At 38.5% G+C, this 26,186-nt stretch overlaps 1 protein-coding gene across 4 annotated transcripts in view; it reads right to left on the bottom strand.

The window, feature by feature from the left end:
* The window catches only part of kuz (zinc-dependent metalloprotease kuz), a 299,784-nt gene that overhangs the window by 198,848 nt on the left and 74,750 nt on the right, over positions 1 to 26,186 (bottom strand). The gene's annotated exons all lie outside the window — the stretch shown is intronic.

The raw sequence follows: 26,186 nt of genomic DNA, 5'->3' as shown, positions 1-26,186 counted from the left end.
GGTCATGGCAATTATTTGATCAAGGCAATTAGATGTCCAATAGCCACGTGGACAATTTTTGTGAGACTTCACAACTCTCTCCCTCCGTCTGGATCATCAATTGAATGGATTGCGGACACTCCTCAACTCTTCCCCAATTGTTCACGTGGTATGTGGACAGTACAGTGTTGCAAATTCACTCAAACGGTACTAAATCTGTTCCTGATTGGCATCCTGAAATTTCAATTAATTTAGCTAGAAACAGACTTTGTACAAACCATTTGAATTTGATGTGGAAATTTCGATGGGAATATCATTCTTTTTGATCATAATTTTCAAGCTCCCCATTGCAGTGATACAATTCTAGATAACTGCACTTCTAGGATTTTTTCTCCAGCTACAACTTTGCTGAAGACCACTTTCCGATTAAAGGACAACCCCTTATGCAGGTTGATGATCAAGGGAAAATATTGATCATAGCTAATTCTTGATCATGGGAGATTGTTTTTCCTATAGCAGGGATGGTAGCAATGAATGATGTCAAAAATAGTGATTTTTGTGACCATATTGAAGAAATAAGTGACCAAATAGTGACTTATAGTTGTAAAAAAAGTAACTAAAAAGTGACCTAAGGGAAGAAAATTAGTCGTTCTGATTGGCATACCAAAAGAATGTTTGATGTTTTAGACTTTTTCAAGTAGAATCTCAAAAACACTTAAATATGTACGACCTCCAAGTGTCTACTACCTGAAAAAAAACTGAAAAACTGGGAACTCATGAAATTTAATAATTTTATTACTAAGAATGCATTTTATATTCCTAGCTATTTTCAATCACACATTGAACATTATAGATCCAGAATGGATTAATCTTCAGAAACAAATACACAAATTTATAAATTCTGACCTGAAAAGTTATAATACTTCAAGAAATTTTCAAGAACCTGGAGTCAAATCCCTTGCACAGTTTTAAGGCTCATGGAATTTTATTATAATTTCTAACGACCTCATTCCACGGGAGTTCTGAAAAAATCTAAATATTCCTGAATTTAATTAAACTGCCTGGAAGTTCTTTTGTAGTTTGAGAAAATAACCTAAAGCTTGCAATACTTCTCATAATTTCTTTTAACTTCTCTAAACTTTTTTGGACTTCCTAAAGTTTCCACAATTTTCAAACGACCATGAATCTTCTCTAAAGTGGTAACAATTCACTGAATTTCTAGAAACTTTTTTAAAATGTATGTAATTTCCCTGCTCTGGAATATCTCTGCTGTGAGGATATCTGTTCTTTCTTGAAGTGTTTTTGTTTAGAGCTTTATTAGCGAGAATAATATCTTTCTCGCAGTTCTCGCTTGCATGAACTTTTGGACTTATGTTAAAAACTTAATAATTTTCTAAACATCTCTAAAGTTCTCTTCTTGAAATTTCCCACTAAATGAGTGAAAGTAAATGAACTGAACTACCCTGAAATTCCCTTTGTTTTTGGAGCTTTACTAAACTTATTTGAGATGCTCCCGAAATGTCCATATAAGTTCCTGAAGTTCGCGGATCTTCCATTAGGTTCCATAGACTTTTATGAAGTTCTCAAAATGTTTCTGGAGATCTCTGTACTTCTGTGAAATTTTTGAAGTTATTCTGAAATTTCATTCGTTAGACTTCCGTTCCGCAGCGAATTAATTAATATAGTTTTATGATTTTCACTGAATTTCTCAAGATTTGTGTGAAGTTCAAATCATCGAAACTAATTCATAACTTCTTCAATAGTCTAGAGTTTTTAAAACTGCCCAAAATATTTCACAATTTCCTTAAAATTCTCTATACTGCCCTGCCTTAGTATTTTTTAAAAGAATTCACCATTTTACTGTAATTGATTAAATTGCCTTTAAGTTTTACAATTTTCCTTAAGTTTTATAAAGTTTATAAACGCTCACGGAACTTTGCCTTAACTCATTAATTTTCCCCGTAAGAAGTTTTCTATGCTTACCTTAATTTCTCTAAATTTATCAAATGTTCCAGTAAATTTTCTGATATATATTCATAATTCCCTGAAGCTTTTAAAGTTTTTGGATCAATCATAGAATTCTTGAAATATCCTATAATTCCTAGGAACTCCTAGTAAGTCGCTGCAAATTTCCTCAAGTTGATGCGATTTCTCTCATATTTATCTAATCGTCCTCGAAGTACTCAGAACTTCACTGAATATAATGAAACAATCAAAAATATCTATATTTCTTAGAAGTTTTCTGGAATTTCTTGAAAATATCGGTGCTTGCTAGAAGTTCTCGTTTTTTTTAATTAATGGAACTTCGTTGATGATCTCTAATCAACTTAGCTAAACTTTTGAATTTTCTATAGATCTTGAAATTCCCATGATATAACCCCATTGAAATACTCTCACATTTTCCGGATGTTCATATAATTTTTATTGCGTTCCAGAAATTTTCTCTGAACAAACCGAAGTTTCCAAAAATTCCGGATTCTGCAATTTCCTTGAAATTTTTTGAACTGCCCTTTAATTCTCTGATCTGTCTTCATGTTCGCGGAGCTTCCCTAAAACTCTCAAATCTAATGAAGATCTCAGTTCTGCTTTAAAATAAATTAAATTCTGGGCTAAAGATTTGGGGACTTCCCCTTAAGATCTCTGGATGTCCCCAAAGATCTCTAGATCTAGCTTTTCTGAGATCAATAGAACTTTATTAAAGTTTCCACATTTTTGATAGTACGAAACGTCAAGACATTAAAAACGTTTTGATCTTAGACTTACTAAAATGAAGTAAGTGTTCAACTTCAACATTTAATGGATTTGAGCTAAAGCCTTTTCTTTAAAACTGATTGTCATGTCTTAAAAACGTTTGCATTAAAAACATATTTTTAACACATTTCATTAATAGCATTATTATTATAAACCTGGAAATTATCCGCCAAAGTTATGGAAAAACCTGAAAAACTCAGGGAACTTTATGTAGCCATATGAGTTGACACCTTGTAAATAGAGAAGAATGATTAAACGTAAAAAACAAGGTCGAATTGTTCAAAAAATAGAACAAAATAAAGGCCTATCCAGAAGAATGATCAATCTTGAGATAAATTCACGTTTAAAAAAGTTTGAAGTAGTGACATATTACAAGAAAAAGTGACTTTAGTCACTTGGCCTTAAAAAAGAGACTTTTTAGTGACTGGCTTGAAAAAAGTGACCAAGTCACAGCCCTGCTATAGTTAATTTCCAACCCAAGCAAATTATTAATCAACGCAAAAAGTTAATCAAATTGGTTGGATTGTTTATCGAGGCATATTAAATCGTGTAAAATTTTCTACCTAAGGAAACTGAGAGATAAAGGCAGTGATGAACTAGGCACAGACTAAAATTCACATAAAAAAAAAATATAAAAATATAGATAAGGCTGATCAACATGATAATTTAATGATAAAGGCAGATTGTTGACCAAGGCAAAATGATGATGAAAGCACATAGATAGTATATTAGGACAAAATGTTAATCAAGGCCTATTCATCATAACTATTAATCATGAAAATTGTTCGATCAAAGGAACTTGTTGATCAAATCTATTTGAAGGTTAGAGCAAAATGTTGATCAGGGCAGATTGTAATCATGGCACATTGGGTAATCATGACATATTGTTGATCATGGCAGACTGATTACACTAGTTTACAGCATATTTGAACTTTGTACGCTGATGGTCATTTCCCATGTAAAATCTTGCGCTGAATCCAAAAATGTAGTCTAAAAAAATCTCAGTAGGATAGTTTTCGAGATTTAGCTAAAAAAAAAAAATTTTACTTTTAAAAAATGAAAACATATATTTAATTAAGTTATATTAATTATTTTAACGCCAAATTAGAGGTGATAATTTTTTTTTTCGGTCGATTGAACACCATTTTTCAGTAATATTAGTGGTACAACCACTGCCTAAAACATACCAGAAATTGTTTATTTTTTCTTGGAAAAAAGCAAGAGCTAAAAAATATAATAAACACACAATTAATAAGCAACAATACCACTAATTCCACGGACAATTGATGTTCAGTTGATCGAAAGAAAATTTTCTTACCTTTAATTAGGCGTTAAAATAATTGATATAGGGGAAATGGATGTAATGTCAGCCTAAATGCCCCAAATTTGGGCTTATACATGAATTCAGCAATCGACTAAATTTTCAATAGCGACCAAAAATATTCATTAGTACCGTCCCAATGACGCGTTCATCTAGATAAAATTGATAAAAAGCAGATTTTTAGTGATGGGAGCAATCTTAGATCCATAGGCCAACATTAGTGCCATAAGAATGTTATTCAAGATAAAGTGATAATTGAAACCAATTATAGATTTTGTTTTTTTATTAATCAAAATTAATTGTTGATCATCACAGATATTATGTTGATTATGACCGATTGCTTATCAAAACAATTTCCTTACCATGCCAAATTATTGATCAGATGAACATAATATTCAAAGCAATATATATATATATATGCAAATTATTGATCATGGATTTTTTTTGTGATTAAAACAAATTGTTGGTCAAAGTAATGTGTTGATGAACACAGATATTATTGATCAAACCAATGTTATGATCAAGTAAGATTTTTGATCAACGAAAATTGGTTATCAAAGTTGATTGCAGTGACAAATATTTATCAAAGCAAAATATAACTTAAAGAGGATTGTTAATCAAGATAAAGTCACATTCAAGAAAAATGTTGATCATGGCAATTTTTCGATCAACTTGTGCAGATTAAAGTTAAAATCTTTTTTTTACTTGATTTTACTTTCCGTCGATCTTGTGATCAGGCGTGATCAGAAATGTTATGCCTCAGAACATACCAGCGGCGCCGACTGGGATTGAACCCAGGCCTGCTGGGGTGAGAGGTGAATACTTACCACTACATCACCGGCACCGCTCAGGCAAAATCTTGAAAAAGGAAAATTTACTATCGAGGCATATTTTTAAATAAACTGATTTTCTGAACATAGAAAGCAGTTTATCAATGTTGGTTGAATTCCTGATTTGACTAGGTATTGATCAAAGCAAAAAGTTGATCAATTAGAATGTTGATCAAGATAAAGTGATAATCAAGGCAAATTAATGGAATGGATTTTTTTTTGTGATCAAAACACCATTGTTCATCAAATTAACGTGTTGATGAACGCAGATATTATTGATCAAGGCAGATTTTATGATCAAGGAAGATTGGTTATCATAGTTAATTGCTTCTTGGCCAAGCACAATTATTGATCAAAGTCAAATGATAGTTAAAGAGGATTGTTGATCAAGGTAAAGTGATATTCAAAGAACATTTTTTCCGATCATTTGTGCTGATTAAGGCAAATTTTAAAAAAGGAAAATTTAATTTTTTTTTTTTTTTTTTTTTTTTATATATATTAATTTATTTGATAAGGCTCAACCGAATTAACTTTACAGAGCCGAGGATTCTTGTTCACTATACAATACATCTTAAAACTAAAGTCAAAAGGTACAACACAATCAACATTTTATCTTCCGCTGTCCAATAAGCCTCCTCCACCAGAACGGGAGCCGCTTCCAGTGGTTTCATTCTATGGCAGATTCGCCAACGAGGGTCAGAGCGCTTCCATTGCAGCAATGGATGCAAAACGTGGTTAGTACTCACACATTCATCACGAAACGGTTGCTTTCCAAAGTCGACGACGCATCGACTGAAAGAACTGCTGATTAAGAACAATGAGGAGGACCACACAATGGTTGCTGCCGAGTAAACAGACGATCGCGCGACACACATTGAGAGTGGTCTGCTTCTGTCGACAGCCGAGTGAACACTCAAGGAAAATTTAATATCGCGGCCTACTTTTTAATAAACCGATTTGCTGATCAAAGAAAACAGTTCATCAATGTAGGGTAATTTCCTGACCAAGTCAAATTACTGATCACAGCAAAAAGTTGATCAAGATAAAATGAACATGGATTTTTTGTGATCAAAACAAATGTGCAAGGAAAATTATTGAGTAAAGCAAAGGGTAAGTTAAAGACGATTGTTCAACAAGATAAAATGATATTCAAGGCAAATTTTTGACCATGATAATTTTCCGATCAACTTGTGCAGATTAAGGCAAAGTCTTGGAAAAGGAAACTTTTATATGAAGGCATATTTTTAGGGCACCTGCCTTAGCTCAGTCGGTAAAGGTGCAGCTACAAAGCAAGACCATACTAGAGGTGGCTGGGTTCGATTGCTGGTCCGGTCTAGGAATTTTTCGGGTTGGAAAATTTCTCGACTTCCCTGGGCATAGAAGTATGATTGGACTTGCCACACAATTATACTAATGCAAAAATGGTGCCAGGCATCGAAAGCTCTCAATTTAATAACTGTGGAAGTGCGTCTAGAACTAGAACACTAAGTTGAGAGCACGCAATACGCTTGAAATGCAAAGAATACAAATAAGAAGAAGACTCACTAGGAAAGTTCTGAAGGCTCTAAAGCAAATCCAGAAGTCTTCAAGAGCACATTTACGCCGGTGGTGTAGTGGTAAGCGTGATAACCTCTCACCCCAGCAGACCTGGGTTCAATCCCAGTCGGCGCCACCGGGATGTTCTGAGGCATAACATCTCTGATCACGCCTTCCTTTGGAAGGGAATTAAAGCCGTTGGTCCCCTGTTCATGAGTTTGATGGGTCGATAGGTAGGGTCCAGGTGTGGGAGCTGCCTCCCTGGCGTCGGTAGCATTGGTACTCAGCACGGAAAACAAATCAAGGAAAAAAAAGAGCACATTTAGAAGATTTCTAGAAGAAATTTAGAGATCATTTAGACGATATTAGTCTTGAGAGCCTTCTGAGCAATTTTACTAGACAGAAGATTTCTAGAATAAGTCTAGATAAAATACAAACACTTCAAGAGGAAGTTTACAGAAAGTTTGGGGGATGTTTAGCAAGGTTGTAAAGACTCATTTCAGCTAAAATAATGTTTTTCGGAATAATAAAACCAAAAGATGGTATGATGGCATGTTTTACTTGTAACTTACAAGAAGAGGTTACAAAGTATGCGTTGGAAACATAAAACCTGTAAATTTTGCTTTCTATGAGTCACAATCAGCGATTTGCTGATCGCTGAGTGAGTGAGTGAGTGAGTGAGTGAGTTTGTGAAAAATCGCTGATTGTGACTCTCATGAAGTGAAATAAACAGGTTTAATATGTCAAACACATTCTTTGCAACCTCTTCTTGTATCCTACCAATTCAAAATTTGATCATGGCATCTAATTATTTCATAATTTAGAAAAACATTGTTTTAGCTGAAATGAGTCTTTGCAACCTTGATGTTTAGAATGACTTTCAGATCAAGTCCTGATGCTTGTAAGCTTGAAAAGCGAAGAAGAAGAAGCATATTTTTAAATAGGCTGATTTGCTGATTAAGGAAAACAGTTTATCAATGTAGGGTAATTTCCCGACCTAGGCAAATTGTTGATCAAGGCCAAAAGTTGTTCTATAAGAATGTTGATCAAGATAAGATGATAATCGAGGCAAATTATTGATCAGGGATTTTCTGGATCATAGCAATGTGTTGATGAACACAGATATTATTGAGCAAGGTAACTTTATGATCAAGGCAGATTTTTGATCAAAGAAAATTGGTCATCATAGTTGATTGCTGATTGCTGATTTATGATCAAGGTATATTTTTGAATAAGCTGATTTACTGATAAAGGAAAACAATTTGTCAAAGCAGATTAATTTACTGGAAAATTATCGATCCAGGTAGATTGTGATCGTGATATTGTTGATCATGGCAGAATAATTATCCAGAGGATTTCCTCACCAAGGCAAATTATTGATGAAAGCAATAAGTTGATCAAAAGCGGATATATGATCAAAATCAGATTTTGATCGTGGCTGAAAAACTTAAGTAAAGCAGATAGATTATAAAGACAAAATGTTTAATAAGACAAATAAACAATTTTTTGGATCAAAGCTAGGGTACACAAACAGAAAGCGAGCAACAATATAGATAAAATGCTTGCGACGATTGTCATGAGAAACTCTTTCTGCATCATAAATTGATCGGAACGCAAGCAGATGCAAATTAATCTGTAACATACGCGGTTTACGAAACACGTAAATCAATAGGGAAATTTTTGTCCACCGTTCCGTATACGCTATGTCATCAACCGCATTTGTTGCAGACAAACTATCCAACCAATTTCATTTAAGTTGGTTTCCATTATTATTTGGCTCGTATGTCGTATGTCATTTTATCATTTTTGATTCCCTGATCAAAGAAAATTGTTGGACAGTAAAGGGTGATACGGTCAAAATTTGGTCAATATCAACTTGACGTATTTCTTTCAATTTTGCATTTAAAAAACCTGAACACCCCTCATTTTGAAGGTGTGTGTGTAGAATGTTGCTCCTATTTTGATTTTGGAATTCACTCTTCAGTTGTCAAAATGCCGTCCAAGCAAGAAGAGCAGCGTATCAAAATTTTGCTCGCGCATCGCGAAAATCCGAGCTACTCGCACGCAAAGTTGGCAAAATCGCTAAAAGTTGCCAAATCAACCGTTACAAATGTAATTAAAGTGTTTGGGGAACGTTTGTCGACAGCCAGGAAGTCTGGATCGGGGGGAAATCGAAAACCGGAAGCCGCTGAGACGACAAAGAGAGTTGCCGGTAGTTTCAAGCGAAACCCTAACCTCTCTCTCCGAGATGCCGCAAATAAGCTGGGTGTATCGTCTACAACCGTGCATCGAGCCAAAAAACGAGCCGGACTATCGACTTACAAGAAGGTAGTGACTCCAAATCGCGATGATAAACAAAATACGACGGCCAAAGCGCGATCCCGGAGGCTGTACACGACGATGCTGACGAAGTTTGACTGCGTGGTAATGGACGACGAAACCTACGTCAAAGCCGACTACAAGCAGCTTCCGGGACAGGAGTTTTATACGGCAAAAGGAAGGGGAAATGTAGCAGATGTTTTCAAGCACATGAAACTGTCAAAGTTCGCAAAGAAATATCTGGTTTGGCAAGCCATCTGTACCTGTGGCTTGAAAAGCAGCATTTTCATAGCTTCCGGGACTGTCAACCAAGAAATTTACGTGAAAGAGTGTTTGAATAAACGTCTGCTGCCTTTCCTGAAGAAACACGGTTGTTCCGTACTGTTTTGGCCGGATTTGGCATCTTGCCATTACGGTAAAAAGGCCATGGAGTGGTACGCCGCCAACAACGTGCAGGTGGTTCCCAAGGACAAGAACCCTCCCAACACGCCAGAGCTCCGCCCAATTGAGAAATACTGGGCTATTGTCAAGCGGAACCTAAAGAAGACCAAAAAAACTGCTAAGGGCGAGCAGCAGTTCAAGGCAAACTGGCTTTCTGCGGCGAAGAAGGTGGACAAGGTGGCTGTACAAAATCTGATGGCAGGGGTCAAGCGTAAGGCCCGGCAATTCGGATTTGGAAAAGCGGAAGCCTAACTGAATATTTTTCCTGAATTTTATACTAATTGAACTTGAAAAAGAAATTTAATTTGATTTTTTAAATAAACGATTTCACCGATTTACACGCGTTTTCCCTTGACCAAATTTTGACCGTATCACCCTTTAATGTAAGTAGTTTATTAAGGCAGATTGCGATCATGACAAATTACTAATCATGACATATTGTTACATTGATTATCAAGGTAATTTTCAGAGGAAGCCAAATTGTTTGAAGATGATTGATGATTGATGGATCCAGACGAAGTGATAATCAAGGCAACTTATTAATAATGCTTTTTTTTTATAATCAAAACCAATTGTGGATAAACACAGATATAATTGATCAAGGTAAACTGTTGATCATGACAGATTTCTTATCAAAACAATTTTCTGACCATACCAAATTGTTGATCAGCGTAAACAGTTGATCAAAGGAAATTGTTGATCCAGATTCCATGCAGAATGATCGGCCAATGCACATTCTTTTTACAAGGCTCTGTGTAGACTAGCCTCAGATAGCCTAGTCAGTAAAGGCGAATTCAATTCCCGGTCCATTCGAGGAAATATTTCGGGTTGGAATTTTTCTCGACTTGATCGATCAAAGCAATTTTTTTGAAAATTGTTTATCAAAGCAAATCATTGAACATTACAATTAGTCAGATTACTGATCATGGAATTTGTTGATTAAAACAAATTGTTATTTATGGAAGATTGTTTTACATGACATCCTGTTGATCGCGGAAAGAGTAACTGACTAAGCTATCTGAGGCCCCGTGTTGATCAATGAAGATTGGTAAATATGACATGAAAATGTTATAAGAAAAAATGTCATAACATTAGTTTCCTCTATACAATTTGTATGGTGACATCTCTGCTGTAAAAACGAACTTTTACCACCTCTGGGTACATTCTTGATCAAGGCGGTTTGTTGATTAAGACAAATTGTTCATCAATCCAGATTACTAAAAACGAAAATTGGATTGTAGTCATGAAAAATCTCGCGTAACATTTAAAAAGAGCCTACCAGCGTTTTAAAATGAAGCTTTTAATGGCCCTTTTGCACGAAATAGTACGCCCACGTTAACCAAAAACACTCAAGTTCTCAATACCACTGATGAAGTCTGCAAGTAGTAGACGAAATACGCGTATGTGTCAAAAAAATAAGCAATTATAGCGGAATTAAAAAGAAATAAACAACACAGTCGAGAAGCTGTTTATTAAAAATGTTATTCAAGTCAAATGGTTGATTAATAAAGTAAATGACCGCATCACTGCTACTACTACTTTTTATTCTTAATTTGCAACTCACTTTTTGCTGTTTTGGTCACTTTTCGGTTGACCATAAGTCGCTTTTTAGACACTTTTAGCAAAACTATTTGGTCTCTAAGTCACTATTTTCTTGAGCACTAATTACTTCCAGCTCTGCATCATGCGATACCTCAAATCACAAGAGAATTCAAAAACAAGTTCGTTGATAGCCATATCTACTGCCCAGGACCACATTGGTCACACCAAGACATTTTTATGGAACTCCCAGAGAACTATCCAGTTCCTGATTAGAACCAAAACTCATCAAATTACATAAGAACAGTGGCGTACCGTAACCTCACTTATTACCTGTGCACCAACTTTCAAAACTAGATTTAATGCTATATTCAGTTTACCCGATATTTATCCATTGCAAGCAATATTTAGATAATTGTTTATGTTTTGAGAGTTGGTGCACAGGTAGATTGAGGTTAAGGAAACGCCACTGCATAAGAATTCAAAATCAGGATCAATGTCAGCTAAAATGAGTGCCCTGGACTACATTGGCGACATCTGGCCATGTTCCCTCGAGGAAGTGATCAGTTCCTGACGAAGAACCCAAATTCCATAAGCATTCAAAAACAAGATCAATGACAACCAATTCGAGTGCCTTGGACCACATTGAGCCGGATGGGGCCAAAAACCCATCATGCCACACATCAAATCACATCAGAATTCTTAAACAAAATCCTGGTCGAAATGGGACAAATCCATCCCCGAGCGAATGGCCAGTTTTAAACTAGAGCCAAAACCCATCGTTAAAGTTACATGAGAACTTAAAAACAAGCTCATTGCATGTCACATGAATAACCCTGGACCACTTTAGTCAACACCTGGAGATGTTCCGGAAGCTCCCTGGAAAGTTGCTCGAACTTTAATGAAGTAAGAAGAGTATAATGTTTAGGTTTCAGTTACTTCAGGGAATCCCAGGTCTTGAGTTCCGGACTCATTTTGCCTCATCGCATCTTGCTCAATGGCGTTGGGCATTTAATTCTGCCATCATGGATTTCTGGAAATGCCAAATCTTAAAATTTTACAATTTCAGTTGCATTCGTTTTCCAATTAAAATTTTACAAGGCTTAGAAACGAACAAAATTGTCGGATATGACTCAGTGAAAAGAACTCCGAAAAAAAAACAATGATCATGGCATATCAAGCTAAAGCTACTACTCATCATTTGGATGATTTATCAGGGCATTTCCATCCCCGGTTTCCAGAGCGAGCAAACAAAAAAAATATCCGATGATTTATGATATCTGCTGCGTGAATGACCCTTGTGTCCTAATCGCAAATCTGAGCTTCTTGGTTCGTTGAGTACCGACAGAGTTCAAATACGACTTCCACATATGAACACACACGGACCTATATGTGCCCCTGTATTTAGCAGGTATCAACGATTCAGGTGCAAGAGGGGAGAACCTTGGCCCGTGTTGCCGCGCAATTTTTACGCTCTCTCGAATTTGGGTCAATCGTTCGTTCGTCCGTTCCGTGCCGTTTCCGGCTGCGTGTGAACTCTCTCGGAACCATCGACGAAAAGATTGCACCCCCTCCGGTCAAAGCGAAACGGTTCAATTTGAATTCGACAAAGTTTTTTTTTCTTTCGGGAAATGAATAATTAAATACTTACGCTCAATTATATCTGACTGTTTCGCACTGACTGAATAAGCTATAGGCGACAACTATGTGTCAATGGCATTCAGCGAACAGGTTGCGTGGATCGTCGTCATTGACCGTAAGTATGATTCAACCAGCTGTGTGCTGCTGCTCATGCGAATGCTGTTGTAATGCAATACCTGTTAGCTGACGCTGTGCCGAGACCTTCAGCGGAGTCATTTGTTCTGCTAGAATGACTGCAACGGCTGTTCTCGCTACTTCGCCAGAACGGTGTCAACGGTGTCTCCAAGCAAATGATTGATTCGAAAAGACGATACTTTTCGTCATTTGCAACATTGGCGCAATAGTTCTCCGATAAAAAGGAACTTTCTCCAAACTGGGTCATCTATGCGGGCACGAAAGTTTAGGCTGAGGGCTGCAAAAACAGTCAGCTTTCATTTCGCTCCAGGAAAGTTGATATGAACAACGGACGACGCCTGAAGCAGACGCGCTCCGAACACGGACACGACGACGGCGGTTCTGCACCCCAAATAACAAAAGCCGGAAATGCTCCAGTCGAGAGGAAAATGAAAAGAAAAACACGCGAAACAGTCCTGACACAATACCGACCGAGAAAATGCACGGGAATGATAAATGACAGTTCTTCTTTCGTGTTTACTTTCGCGGTGTCCTGGCGATGACGATGCGGATGTGCTGAACGACCGTCGAATGGGGCGCGGGGTGGACACAGTTTTTGTTTTCCGGTGGTTCGTGAGACTGTCGTTTCAGTTTTCCATTTCGCGTGAATTTAATTAAATATTGAAGAAATGGTTTCACTTGCGCCTGTCATGGTTATATGATATGTTGTTTGAGAAGACTAACAATGTTGCCTTTAGCTGATTTTAAATCTGAAATTATCGATTCAAATTTTGCTTGGAACTAAAACGCAACTTACAATATTTATTGAAACTAGGTCAAACAAAGCTCGGAGCTGCATCCAGTTGTGTAGATTGAATCAACATCTGTGAAGATTCCACAAGTCACCGTTCCCAATCCAGCAACTGCAATTCCGAACACAAAGAAAACCGCTGCTACCACAAAGACAAGCCTCGGTCGCTTCGATCCTTGCATCACATTGTATTGAAACAAAGAAATCTAGTCCAAGGATCCACACCATCGATGAGAAGCCAAAAGAAAATCTCTCCATTAAATCTGAAGCACAAACTTTCATCCTTGTTCAAACCCAACCATGGCCATTGTTTTAGCAGTACAGATTGAAGAAAAAAAAAAAGATCCTTCGCTCTCCACTGCACACTTCTCGAGCTGAGTTGGTATTTCATTTGGCTCGCCTTGTGCCACGCTGCCATGCTTCAGTCTTATCAAAACATGTTCCGCCGGAACTTCACCCGGGCAATAACGTACCGACGACGTCGAGACGCTCTTTGCTGCCTCGAATCGGGTTTCAATCCGGAATGCAATTTTCCCACCCTGTCGTCTGTGAGGAACACGCCGGATGATTTGTTCCAAGGTGAGGAAAATATTTTCCGCAGTACCATTTTTCTCTGCTGCTGCTTTGTCAGCCTTTAAATTTCAACCCACCGACCGCCGTCCTTTGGTTGCGGAATGACGACGACAGGAACCGGCAGACCGTATTTTTCTTGGTAAAAGCTTAAAGGTCAGCAACTTTTGCTTCCTCGTATCGTTGGTTCCAAACGGGCGGCAAAGAGGACGAAGATGACAAGAAGTGGTAAGATTTATAGCGCTCAATCCTGGGTGCACCGTTCCGGCGAGTTTTTCATATTCCTTTCCATTGCTTTTTACGGCGAGGATTTTCCTGGCATAAAGGAAAGAAAAAGACCCAAAAGGTTCTGTAATCACTCCCGACCGTAGTCGGTCGTGATGCCAAGTCAAGCAAGCGGACAAATCAGTTCCCTTTGATTCCTTTCCGTTGGATCCTTCGAAAATCCCACGCCGTGCTCGTCTTTGTCGTCGAGCTGTTGCAGCTGGCAGTGCTCAATTAGAAATTCTTGCTGGAGCAGCCAGCGACGGGAACTGGTCCAAGGCGAAGGGTATTTAATCAAGATGAAAATTAGAAACCGACTGGATTACTCAAAGGTTGAAATGTTCTCCAACTTTCCCGAGAAAAAGGTTAATGGCCTTGTAATTCGAGCGGATTTGTGGGTTGAAAGGATTATAAGACAGCAAATTGAAAAGATCGAAATCGAAGCTTTTCTCCGACAAAAAAAAGGAAATGGGCGTCCCTGCCGACAACAAAGACTCGTAAACAAGTCCTTCGTCGAGAGGCTCTTAGTCGTAGTTGTTATGTCGGAATGGTCTCGGAAAATGTTCCCTCATGTATCGAACTTGAGAGACACAAGAGGCAGTAGCAGCAATCTCAGCACTTTTCAACAACGATGTTTTCGTCTAGACGCTTTTTATTGTAATCTTATCAGACGCAAACAAACGACGACCAGCACTGTGAAAATGGCGAATGTTCAGTTTCGTTTCGATTTATGTGAACATTTGCGAAACGTGAACGACAATTTGTATGAGTTCAATTTGAATAAAATACGACTCCTGGGACGCGTCTACATTGGAAAACACACCGGTCTGGAAAAGTAGAATTCGACGTTTGCCCATTACCGGCAAACAGCTGCGTTCCGAGACAATCGTTAGAATAAAGTTACATGAATTGCTACAATGGGTTCGCCGGAAGGCCGTTTGATTTTCCATTATTTGTCCGATAATGTGTGCATTTGGGCGTTGGGCAGATAAGGATTTTTCAGATTTAATCCTAAATAGGTCCCAGATTATTTAATACTCTAGTAACTTCAAGTCCGTGATCTGTCATAATATTTCATTGTGATTAATCAACACTCAATGGAGTCGCCCTGTTCTCAAACTACCTGTTCAACAACTCTCGATACGTAAACAAATAAAAATGTATTCAGAGTTGGTTGGAAATGCTATACCAATATCAACATGAAGCTTTAGTGTAATAATGTGATAGCTAGAGAAAGTTCTGAAGAGGTTGATAGTTCCGCTAGAGTACGGCAGTGTGAAAATTGAATAGAAATTAAAATTGCGCGAAAGGCCATTAATGCGACAGTACTAGTCAAACGCACACTCCTTTACCTAACTCATACGTTAATGGATGAGGGGACTTGAAGCTTTTCTTCAAACGGAAACCAGAACTGATGAATGGATCTACTCCACACACTAAGATTATTTTACCGAAATCTGTGAAATTTTACCGAAATCTCAACAGCTGAACGTTCGGTAAACAGTTCGGTGATTGTTCACAGCTTTCCTGTAATATTTCAACGAATATCTGTGAAAATTCACAGAAAATCTGTGAAAAATCACCGAACTGTTTACCGAACGTTCAGCTGTTGAGATTTTGGAAAAATTTCACAGATTTCGGTAAAATAATCTTACACACTTAGTTTTTCCTACCAAGCTCGGCTGTGCAAATCTCGGCAAAAAAAGTTTCACTGAGATCTCAGCAAACATTTCATTTGTTTGCTGAGATTCAGCTAAGCACTATCCGAGACTCAGCAATCAAATGTCACTTTTGCTGAGATCTTAGTGAAACTTTTTTTTTGTCGAGATTTGCACAGCCGAGCTTGGTAGAAAAAACTAAGTGTGTAGTGTACAGGTTCGATTATGCTGGTATCAGACAGTGGTTACATTAACAGTGGATTGTTTTTAGAGTGGGTTAAACTTTTCCAAAAGTATGCCAAAGCGTCAGTGAGTGATCCTGTTCTATTGATTTTAGACAACCGCAGCTCTCATTTGAACCTGGAAGCAGTCAAATGGGATTTTCATGCACTCGATTCCTCCGCACAGTAGTCATCAAATTCAACCGCTGGACCGTTGCTTCTTTAAGCCTTTGAAGACCTATTTTTCGGACGGAAACATGCAACAATTCGATAGTCGCTTACAGTCATTACTCAATTCTAAATTTCGGAACTGCGTACGGCAGATGCGCTTCAGTGGATAAAGCGGTTAAAGCATTCAAAGTATGTGGAATTACGCCGACTGATCCTGGAGTCTTCACGGATGAAGACTTTTAATCAAGTACGGTAACAGATATTCTACAACTTCCACATCAGACGATAACACAGTCTAATGATACAGTATGATGCACCGAAGCATACTTAAGCTCCAGATCCACTTCCGTCAACTTCTGGTGAATTGCGGTCCAATCATAGCTTTGACGATCTGGATCATGCTCAACCAATGGATCTTTCAAAATCATCATATGTATCCCCTCCGGAGATTCGGCCACTTCCCAAGCGAAAGCACCCACAGCAAAGACGAAAAAGTGAACAAAAGTCACGAGAATACCTGTTAAGGAAAAATTGCAATCCGTTCTAGAGAAGAAGTAGAATAAGAAGAAGAAGCCTCCGGTAAAACACATGCCCCTAAAGGAACGAAAACAACACGGAAGGAGAAACCCTCGAAAGACTCTCGCTAAATGCTGACGTGAATGATCTACTTTTTAATCTTATTTTTTTAAGTTTAATGAACTTTTTAAATGAATAAATGTGTTTGCCAATCTCATGAATAACAAAATAAACGCATAATTTTGGTTGGATAATAATGTGTTTGATTCTAGAATTCATCTTCACTTGAAAGCACCTTCAATATGAACAAATTATTTCATGCGTACCCCAAGGGTGAAAATTTAGAAAATAATATTAATGCAGTTCAGTGGCGTCGCCTTAACCTCAATCTACCTGTGCACCAAGTCTTAAAACATAAACAATCAACATAATTATCAAAATATTGTTTACGATGGATAGATATCGAGTTAACTAGAAGATTAAGTGTGTTTTTCAACCGATTCGAGTATGAATATGGCATTAAATCTGTTTTTGAAAGTTGGTGCACAGGTAAAAAGTGAGGTTACGCGACGCCACTGATACAGTTTGATGGAGCCTTCCATTTGGTCTCTTTACCAGGAAACATCTTATTTTCATTTAAGAGATATGCTAAGTCAACAACTAGGTGCGTGCTCTTGCCCCGCTTTACTCTACGTCATTTCCCGGAAAAAATATATATTGATCAAATCTCAAAGATTACTGAGTTATTGAACTTTTTCTGTTTTGGTCTATGCTTGCCATAAATTGGCTCTAACTCAAAAACTGTGCCATTTAGCACAAAACTCTTGCCTCCATTGGACAGCTTGGTAAATTTCCTACTTAATTATTATTTTAAGTAAGCTGCATTTAGACACATGTTAGGGATAAAAGAGTCTAAAACTTGTGTTTTCCTACGGGTTTTCCCTTATTATTTCAAAAAGTACGTAATAAAGTGCATTGTCTTGTTTAGCCAAAAGATGCCTCTCAATGCGTTCTACAACTTTCTCTTTGACACCAATTTTCTACCTTGTTTAGTTTTGTCGCAATTTCGTACTAAACACATCATGTTGGGTCGTTAATTAACGGTTGCATAAAACATGAATTCAATACCAATGGAGGCAAGAGTTTTGTGCTAAATGGCATAGTTTTCGAGTTAGAGCCAATTGTTTAGGCAAGCATAGACCAAAACAGAAAAAGTTCAATAACTCAGCAATATTTGAGATTTGATCATATGCGTAGAATAATTCCGGAGAACTTTGAAATTTGGGCGTGCTTTTGTAAACAAACATGTCAATCGCTGATTTCTCGCGAATAAAAGAACAATCTTGTGAACAAACTATACCAAATGATAGAGGAACCATTCATCTACCTCGCATCTAATTCGCGAGAAATCCTCAAAATAAGTGTTTGTTTACGAAAGCAATTACGCCCTAATCTCGAAGTTCTCCAGAATTGTTTACTTCAAATATGATCTTCTATCGCACTTTAAATTATTTGCACTAAGGAACCGAACACCCTGTGTATATAGCACATATTGAAATAATTACAAAATTCTAATTACTCGAATTAAATTACTAAGAGTAAGTTTTATATTGATACATTCAAACCATTTTTTCCGGTAAAACAGATATAGGATGCGGAGGGTCCGCATAAGAGAAGCGTAGCCTATGTTATGGTTTCTATTTATTAAAAATGCTGATAAATAGTGATGAAACGTCGCTAGAACTATTCCACAGCCGCAGACAGTAATGACCGTAGCTCATGTTATGGTTTTTATTTATTAAATAGTTCAGATAGGCTAGAAATGACAGGTTCATAGTGAGAGAATGTACCATGTGGTGCCCGTTCACTGATCACTTTTTAGATCAACATTAGGTTCACAACGTTAGTAAATTTATTTTTCATAAGTATAGTCAGCATACTTTCGCTCAAGGTAAGTTTGTTACGGGAGCGGAGATGTTTCGGACTTTCGTTACCCTACCATGTCATTGTCGTTGTCTGTCAAGGAATGTCACTTTGGTCACATTGATCCCTGCGGGAAAGTGCTGACCCGTGTTGCCAACACGCCCCACCCGTATTGCACGAAGTTCCTTCTGCTATACCCTCATCAGGCCTTTGTACATCTAACACAGCAATCCGAGTCGCCGGTCGTTGACTAATGCCAGTAGAGGTTTGCGTTCTGTCTCCGCCATCACCGTCGACAAAGTTTCTTGGTCAAGATTTATGCATACTGGTCAATTCCTTAGAGCGACTTTCATGGAGCGTACAAGCCTTTCCCAGGCGACTCCCATGTGCGGGGCATATGGAGGGTTAAACTTCCTCTGCGTCTTAGCATTGGTGAAGGTTTTGACGAGGGAGCAGATCTCTTTCTGAAGTTCCCGACTTGCACCTTGAAAGTTTGTTCCTTGGTCCGAATATATTTCTAGTGGAGCTCCCCTACGCGCAATGAATCGCCGGATGGCCATCTTGCAGGACTCAGGGCTGACAAACACGTAAAGAGTGCTACCCATCGCTTAGCATTACTGCGACCTATCCTCACCGTAATCGGGCCGAAGTAGTCCAACCCAACGAAAGAGAACGGCCAGTCTCCAAACAGTGAATTCCGCATTTCTCAACTCCTGGCGACTTAACGTTGATGTAGAACAATGCTGATAGAAATTTTTTTTTCGAGAAATTTTAATGCCTGTAAATCAAGGGTTGGGCCTCCCTAACAAAAAAAAAATAAGGAACTCGGCTAGCTTGATGGTTGCCGCTTTTGCTTACTGTATAGAAGATCGACGGTTAAAAACGTGTTGATCGGAGATCCATATCAAATCCTTCTCAAGAGCAGCTCTTGTTGTCGTCGTCGGTGAGGTCACCGCCGGGAACTTGATCGAAATTGTTTTGTGATATAAGGAGCTCGGTGGCCTAGTGGTGACCGATTTTGTTTACTGAGCAGAAGATTATGCGTTCAATTGCAAACTCCATCGCATTGTAGAGTTTAAGGGTGAATTGGATTTATTTTTAATATGAGATAAAGCGTATTGAAATTAATTTGGAGGAACGAGTTGAGTTTTAGGGAAGAGGTATTGATTGTAAACCTATAACAAATCCTTCTCAAGAGTAGTTTTTATCGTCGTCGGTGAGGTCGCCGCCAGGATCGAAATCTAGTAACAGCAAGATGAATGGGAACTTGGTCGTAATTGGTTTGTGAAATAAGGAGCTCGGTGGCTTAGTGGCAACCGATTTTGCTTACTGAGCAGAAGACCATGGGTTAAAACCCAAGCACCTTCGGACTATTAAATCGTTAGCTTTTATCACTCGAATCCTGCTGTAATCTCAACTCTTTTATCCAACATCCCATTGATTGTTCGTGGAAGTGCAGAGGTGTTCTCGGCTTTCAACATATTCCTACCCATTCCTTTCTTGACCAGCATTCGGACGTGACCGTTTTAGTTTTAGATCACCAGCAAATAACAGTGAGGATGATTGCTAGTCCCCAGGCAACATCTATTGATTATCTGTCTACTTACAACTGATCTTGCAATAACGAAGTTGCATCCTCGGGCACCCTGTTTCAGGGTGGCAACCGCATTGAGAAATTTAATGTGCTAAATGCTTATTTTATAACGGTTAAAATGATCATCTTCTGGTTTTCTGTCATTTTCATGAAGCAATTGTATTGATTATTATTATTAATAATATTATTATTATATTATTATTATTATATTATTATTATTATTATTATTAGTTGAGTATTATTCGTAATGATTCTTGTGCCGATGAGCTGTGGTCTATTTCACACGCTTTTCATTGCACTGGTATTGGTATTGTTTGGTTTGTGTTTTTGAACTTAGTACATCCATCAGTAGCACATGAAAGTGGTTCTGTTGTCGCTAGCAAGAGCCATCTACGCTGTTTACAAATAGTCTGTAGGTTATGCTGGTGGCTGTGGTCAAATGATTCAGATTTAGCGAAGTTGGATAGAAAGTGATAGTGAGTAGGTCGTGGGATCCTGATCAGTCAAATGAATAGTCGGGTCTAATACACTACCGTCTGTTGTATGCCTACATAGATACGAATACTCCTTACCAGTTCCATTGTTGTATTGGACCAAAAGTAATAATCACACTTTTCAGTGTGTTGTGGCAGTGATGCTTTCGATGCATTAGCGTATATGTCCTCTTTTAGTATGCTCTTGAATTGTTTCTTTGTAATGAATATTATTCCACAAATTATAATGTGTTTACATTTTGTTTTAGTAATCGTCTCTAAGAATGTCAGAAGATCAAAGTCATGTTGCTTATTGCGTTGAGTGTAAAACAAGAGATTTTTTTTTTAAATAAACTTGTAATGTGTCTGTATTGTTTCTCAACTGCCGCAATATTATTGGAAACGCAATTCGCAAAGTCAAAGAAAACGTGTACTTATGCTCCTAGAAATGTTCTGAAATCTTCTTGTGAAAGTGAAAGTTTCTCTCGTCAATATTGGATGGTATAGTGAAAGATGTGCATGACTTTAAGTCGAATAATGATCGCTATAATACTGAAGTAGATGGGCTAAAAAAATCTCAGTCATCTTTGACAGTGTTTGTTAGAAAACTGGAAGTGAAAGCAGATGAGGCCAGTAAGGACTCTATCTGCAATAATGCGGTTATTTTTGGTGCTCCAGTTCATGCTACTGGAAATGTCCCCGAATTGGTTTCAAAAGTGTCTGAATGTATTAATGTTCTATTGTCAGCCTCTCGAATCTCTAGTTCAAACGCTTCTCTAAACAAACTGGTTCCGATTAGAATTGTTTTCATTGGTAAATCTGTGTATTCTAAAGGCATTTTATTTTCATCATCATCCATTGACCTTCTATGGGAAACCAACGAATGTTGCTATTTCAGGATGAACTGACTTCACGTTCTTTAGAACTCTTACAAGAAATGTGTGAATTGCAGAAAAAAAACTGAATCTAAAATAATTTTGAGTACGCAGGGAGTGAAGAAAAATGAGCACTATAAACCGAAAATTATTAGAAATCGTAACGATTTAACTGCCCTTAAGAGCATATCATTCCCATCTGGAAAAAAAAAAAACAGAATTATTTGTCTGTAGGTTCTTATGGATCAGACAAGCTAATTTTGTTATTTTTACCATGTTTTCTTAACGAAAACTGTTAATTTTAGTGCTCAATGAAAAATGCCGGTAGTTTACAATCGATTCTAATGGAAAACTCAATTTTGACACAAATCCATATGGGACTGATATGCTTTTATGGACAGTTAAGTAGCTTCATGAATCTCACTTCACTCCACTAATATCCGGATTCTTCGTAAAAGAAGGGACAAGGATTCAATAAAATAATGAACAAAATTACTTCTTAATAGAATCTTAATGTTTCTTGATAAACATAAATTATTGTATCGTTTACAGTATGGTTTTTGGCAAGAGAGTAGTACATCTACAGCAACTGCTGAGTTGTTAGATGATAGTAGTTGGCGCTCTCTTCTTAGATTTGCGTAAAGCATTTGATACCATAAACCACTCTAATCTTTTAGAAAAACTTACTACCGTAGCATGAGGGGCCCATGACAGAAATCGGTTATTTTCCCAGGGTATCAGGAACGTGTGACCACTCGGCTTCGAATTAAAAGTCAGTTTTCCAAGTGGTGTAAAAAGGGTAAACATTTCACTATGTTTGGAATTTTAACGCATTTTTGTCTAAGTACAGTATATCTCCAAAACTCTTGCGTACACAAAATTTCGAATTATACTTTCCGCCACTAAATAAGGCTCCTAGTTATCCAAGGCTGATTAAAAATGTTATTCAGCTTTAGGTGCAAATCCAAGTAGTAATATTTCATGTTCCATTGTCGGTTCAGTGGCGGATTATTTTGATACAGAAATTCGGGATCCAAATGTCATAAGTTAACAAAAACACCATGATCACCGGACTGCCATTAACATTGTAACTGCATGCGCTCGAACCGAAAGCACTCTGCATCTCATCATTTTCCTTTTTTTTAGGATACTTTCGATGTGCAAAGTATGCATATTTATTTCAAGAGCACAAATTTGAAGGGTCAAAAACCAGCTTCATCCTAGCTGGTAGGTGCGACGACGACGATAGCTCCTGTCAAAATGAAACATGCAACACAGTAACAGCATACAACTCATGAACCAAACAGGGGAGAAAAAAAGAATATCTTCATCAATCGCGCATCTCTTTCAGGAAGGCAACCTTGTTAGAAGAAAAAAAAAATGACACAACAGTCAGCGAAAAAGCTGGCGAACGAACCAGCTCGATGTAGGTCCCCCCTCTGTGGCACAATGTATGTACGAGAAAAAGGACAAAGTGCGCTTCGTGCAAGGACATCATGGCGGAGTTGGAGGTTGGAGGATGCTGAAAAGACAATGCGAATGACATCGGTGAAAAAAATTTGGAGCTTCAGGATGAAAAGGTCGTACTTTTTTCGAAATAGAATGATGTTGTTTGCAGAGAAAGGGCAGGTATTATACTGATCCAGTTGACAAGGGTTCTGTACCTACACCTCCATTTTAGATTGGATACTTTGAAAAGTACTGTATTGTATGGGAGTGAATTTTCGTTGAAACGAAGTTCTATTGAAACCCTAATTGGTGGCTTTACAACTAGAGGTTGTATAGCACAACAAACACGATTCGTCAGTCACAGCACGAAATTGCAACTTCCGCTCGGCAGAGCCAAAGTTAACGAGACACGAAAATCAGGTCACCTGCCAATCACCGTCCCGAGCAAACTACGACTGTGCTGCATTCTACCCCATCCTTCCAAGTTCGTCAATCAAGGCCATCGAGGAGGGGACACCAAACAGAGCTATCATTTTCCCATCAACGTGCCCACACAACTGTGGAAGAGTCCAACCGGTCGGAGGAAAGCCCATTCGCTCTCCACTGATGTGTTTGATTAAAAGTTTTCCCTCCAGAGTTCTGCTGAACACCTTGCCTGCACTTCAGACGTGTCTAGCCATCAAGCACTGCTTTCAACCCACAACAAGACGCTCGTCAGAAACGCAAACTTTTCCCATTTTCCTTCCGGGCACTGCAATCCCTGCTTTCATCGTCCACCTCGTTGCCACGTTGTTGGCTTGACATTCTGGCAGGATGTGTATGGCGTATGTAAAAGTATATGTTGCCTGTTCTCAGTCGTGCTGTTATCTCGCCACAGGAAACCCTTAACCACAAAGCATTCTTCCCCTAGCAGCACACGGACCAATTTGTGGGTCAACCCCTGTCCCCCACGTTGGAACTTATTTCTTCATTTGACTTGCGCTTTGTGTTTTGGGAGATCCATTAATTATGCTCCTTTCGGGGGCAGCTGTCCTGTTTCATGGTTTGCAGCCAACCGGTTTTCAGGTCGAAGCATCGTGATTGGGCCGGCATCTGCAACCGACACACGGAGGGGTCTTTAAGCCGTCGAATGATGATGATCTTCGTCGGTGTGAGCTGAAACGTAATTGAATTTTTCGTACCATAACTAACCAATTCACCGAAAGCTTTAAGCTTCCCGGAGATAATACCTCACTCCGTACGTTCCCGGGTAGGCGGGAATAGCAAAACTAGAGCAAAATAATATCTGTTACTTCTGTGGGAGCAGAGCTCTCTATTATGGCAATCCCCCAGGTCCCTGGTCTAGAGCCACGGGGACCAACGGGGTGGGCTTTCCACCAGCCTCTTTTGTTGGCTTAGCTCACGACTCTTCCCCAGGTCGTATCTCGACAAAGAGTGAGGTGGTGAGGCTGATCAGGGCGCAAATAACGTTCTACTCGGTCTTCTTTTAGGCACTTTTTATTTAGGATATCACGTTACTTACGTATAATAGGGTGTGTGTGTGTGTGGGTGTGTGAATGGCCGGCCGGCGTGCTGGATCGTAGATCGCTGGGCGGATGACCCAGCGGATGATCTGCTAGTTTAGGAATGACGCGATTTCGGGTCTCCCGACGCTCGCTTGGTTGACCGCTCCGACGGTCTAGACAGCGTTCGGTTGATCGCCAGTGATTGCGAGGAACTTCACGCTCGCTGAGGGGGGGTTGACCGCTCCGACGGTCTAGAAAGCGTTTGGGTTGATCGCCAGTGATTGCGAGGAACTTCACGCTCGCTGGGAGGGGTTGACCGCTCCGACGGTCTAGAAAGCGTTCGGTGGCTCAACGCTGAACAGCGGAGACTCAAACTAAGGACAATGGGTCCTTGGGTTAAAACAATGGGAGGTCTTATTATATGGAAACTACTGGGCAGTTGGGTTAGGTATGTTACCTGATTCTTTGATTAACGCGTTCCTGAGGTTTTTATTTCCACTTTATTTAACTGGAAAGTCACTTCGACTTGAAATATTTGAACACTTGGACTTTGTCTGTAAATATACCGATACTAGTCTGTGAACTATGATCCAAACCTCCTTCGAGAAGAGCTGAAGTGAAAAAGAACTTGCCCATTCGATCTGACCCAGTAGTAACCTCCTTTTTGACCATACTCCCTGTTTCCACCCGTCATACTTTTCATTTATTTCCCTCTTCTGTTAACCGATCCTGGTTGTGGTGTCTGTATGGGAAGTGTACCTTATGTTTTACAAATTGTGTTCTGATAATTTTAATTTGACCGTTTCTTTGGAGTGGTATTTTTAATCTGTTCTGCTATTTCTTTACATATTTTCATTTGTTTTTTTAAAAAATAAAGTTTTATAACATAGAACATTAAGTAAAGAAACAATAACTTTCGGCATAACCGTTAAATAAATAGATTAATATTATATATAACTCAATAGCATATCGCTAGCAGTCGGCCTTGCTCGTTCATACTTAATAGCAGTATGGATTGCCGATACCTACACTCACTCTCATTGCTCAGTGCTGGTGATATAGGGTAAACTACTCAAACGGTAACATATCAAATGTTACTATCAATAAAATTAGGTGATATTTTGGTATCATGAATTCAAGAGCTAATTTTGATCTGATAGCAGAATAAAGTATTCTTATGGCATCAAATTGATTAATTTAAGCAACATACTAATAGCTCGATGGCGATTGTGTTTTCAAGTCATAGTCTGTAAAAATAAAGAAACTGCAGGCTGGCTAAAAAGCTTTATTTCTACAGTAGCTCCTTGGTCAGGGGCAGAGCTGTTAGCAGTGGATGAAAAGGAAATCCCGCGTCCTGAAATACTCATTGGTTTCTTCCCTTGGAGTTCAGAGGGCAAAAATGAAGAAATTTTGACTCTCCTAGAAAGTCAAAACGATGGGTTGGCTGTTGATGCATGGAGGATACTGCAGCGCAACGTAAAAAACCAACATGTAGAACTAGTTTTCACTGTCGACGGAGGATCCTTAAACTCCATCAAAAACAGTAAATTCATCCTTGATTTCAAGTTTGGAAATGCCAACATAAGAAAAAAGTTCCAGAAGAGAAATCTACATGATGGTAGTGAAAGACCAGGGCAAAGGGATGGTGGTGAATCTCAAAAGACCCACGTAGGCACTTGCGATGA

The sequence above is a fragment of the Ochlerotatus camptorhynchus genome, unplaced genomic scaffold, assembly GCF_037179485.1.
Source record: "Ochlerotatus camptorhynchus isolate MF236.1 unplaced genomic scaffold, CSIRO-AGI_Acam_v1.1 ptg000017l, whole genome shotgun sequence".
NCBI classification, from domain to species: Eukaryota; Metazoa; Arthropoda; class Insecta; order Diptera; family Culicidae; genus Ochlerotatus; species Ochlerotatus camptorhynchus.
This window is presented reverse-complemented; position numbering and strand designations above follow the sequence as displayed.